The sequence below is a fragment of the Curcuma longa genome, chromosome 20 (genome assembly GCF_044706935.1).
Source record: "Curcuma longa cultivar G26 ecotype Majalengka, Jawa Barat chromosome 20, ITB_CL_G26_1.1, whole genome shotgun sequence".
Taxonomy (NCBI): domain Eukaryota; kingdom Viridiplantae; phylum Streptophyta; class Magnoliopsida; order Zingiberales; family Zingiberaceae; genus Curcuma; species Curcuma longa.
Window position 1 is genome coordinate 12,413,651 of NC_133880.1, and position 2,830 is coordinate 12,416,480.

Sequence of the window (2,830 nt, forward strand, 5' to 3'; positions counted from 1 at the left end):
CTCAATATTGTTTGTGTTATTATTTAATTCCACTATAAGTACATATCGAATAGAAAAGAACACACGATGAAATAGAGGAGAAATTATCGATACTCACCCCCTTATCGATCCCCAACAATCCTACACAATAAATTGATCATTGCTTAGTTGACTTCGCCAGTTGACTCCAAAACATTCTACCCATTATAAACAAAGCTCAATCGACTGCACCAGCCGACTCCAAAACCTTCTATTTGCTTCAAAAGGACCCAATCAACTTGACAAGTTTACTAAACATCTTTTTGTTTGTTTGAATATATAAATCATCAGTCGACCAATCTTTACCCATCAATCGACTAACCTAATCAAAATACCCCAATAGACCAAACTTGAGGTAATGGACTAGCAAACAATTAATACTTACTCCCCTAATTCAACCACATCTAAGGTCGAATCCACGCAAGTTGGTCATCCACCCTCGACCCTTATATACAAATCACTCCACTCAAATCTCTTGTCAAGTTTCTCCAAGCCTTTAAGTTTTCTCATGTAAATTGGGTCCCTCGGATTCTTTGACCCCTCGACTCCTCCGTAGTCATATGTGTGTCTTTACTTAAATAGATCTACTCCTCAACTTGCCATGCTCCAATATCCATCTTGTGATCCCTCGAATGTGTCATCCTTCTTAGTCTCATGAACCTTGAGCTATCAAAACCATGCCAAGTCAACTTGTATATCCAATAGACCCTACACAACTTAGCACACAAATTTGATAATCACAAATCTAACTTAAACCCTTTATCAATCTCATCAAAGCCTTTTCCTATCTAAATGTAGAGGGAGATGAAAATCTTAACAAAGCCGACACAAATAAATAAGTAAAAATTGGCCCATGCCCATGCACATCCACATAAGGTACACTATTTGCCAATGCAATCAAACAAACGAGATAAGCTAAGGGTGTCCTTGAGCCTCAATCCAACTAAGAGACTTGACAAAACCCTCCAAACAATCTCGTAGCAAGGAAGCAAAGGGGTAGCCATGAGACAAGGTAAATTAAATAAAGCATAAGGCTTACTACCGAATTAGCCTTCATCACCACCTTCACAAACTATATAACTTAGACAAAATATTCACTAGAAAAACCATTGACCATGACTAAGACAACATAATGGCCATCTGCGGGTAGAAGGTGAATTTAAGGAAGCTATCAGTTACTATAAACTCACAAGATCCTCCACATTCAAGAATTCAGGGAATAAAGTAATGGAGAATGTTGGCAAAAGGCTCCTGTGAGGGCTCAAATTGGTTCCACATAGCTCAACTAGATAATTCAAATTGTCAAAAAACAAAAGTGATCTAGATCTAAGCTATCTTAGAAAATCAAGTAATTTAACTTGATTTAATCTACTTTAATAAAAAGAATCAATTAATCCAACTCAACGCAAATGGGTCAACTATCAAAGCAACCATCAAATTAGAGCTTCAAAATTCAATCAACTTCAATTGAATATACAGTTACGTTGGAGACCCATTCTGATCTGATCTAACTTGACTAACTCGAATGAGTAAAATTACCAAGTGATTCTCAAATTCTCCAAATTATGGTCAAATACTCAAATCTTCAAAATTTCCCATACAATCTAAACAAATTCATATTAAAATCATCTTGAATGTCAACCAATAAGGAGATTTTAGTAATAAGTCTTGCGCCCAAATCATGAAGCACGTCTTGATGCCTCGATTTCAACAATATTCACACTCAAAAAACTACCCTTAATCATAGACTTTGATCTCAATTTGATGTTGAAAAGATACAAATCAACCTACCAAAAAACGCTCAAATTTGAACCCTTGAGCACGTCATGCAAATGCTCATTATGATACAAATTTGGAGCTTCTCAACAGATCTTGCACCACTACTTAGCATAAAATCAAAACTTGACTCAAAAGTTGAAAATTCTCTAATTTATTTTGAGATAATCAGTGAGACAGACTGATGCTTATCAGAAATTTTCAAACTCACTTATAATAAAGCCCCACAAAGAGTGACTTTTACGTAGATCTTAAATCTATTTATAATGATCCTAAACTGGTTGATTCTGAAAGGAGAATGCATTTTCAACATTACATGATAATAACTTGGAAGATTAGGAATTATCACAAATAATAATGGGAAAGTAACAAATTTCAAAACTTGCAACGAGGGAGAAAAGTAAATTTCAGCCAACCAATGTAAAATCACTACAAGGATATACTAGAACAACTTGTCATCTGAACACATGGCAAATTGTAATTAGACGAGCACTTTTGAGGTCTATGAAAGAGGAATCAAAGCGATATGAAAATTGACATTTTGAAAATATGGCATACTACAGTACAGTACTCTACAGCGCGCTAGGCAACAACTTATCAGCACTTGGAACATATAATCTAAATTCATCTAACTCACATAATACTCCATCTCAAATCTACCATGTAGCTTAAAATAGCTGTCACCCCGTGCAACCTAATTGCACCTGAACTCTTGCAGCCAAGATTAAGCCAACACATTTTTCCTCTAATTATCTACTCCCCTTTTCAATCAAACACAATACACTTCCACCAGACCTAACCTGATCCCCACCAACTTCTATAATAACCTGATTTCTACTCGACGTTCTCCATTGAGGATGGAGCTATATTAAAATTATATATTTTAGTTTGACCATAACAAACTACTATGACAATCCTACAAGCAATATAGGAGAAAATTTACAAAAAAATGAAGGAAACGGATCTGACATGCATCACTAGCGAAAAACATGAACCCTGTTAGGATCTGACAATATAGATGGGCAGGAAAAATCGA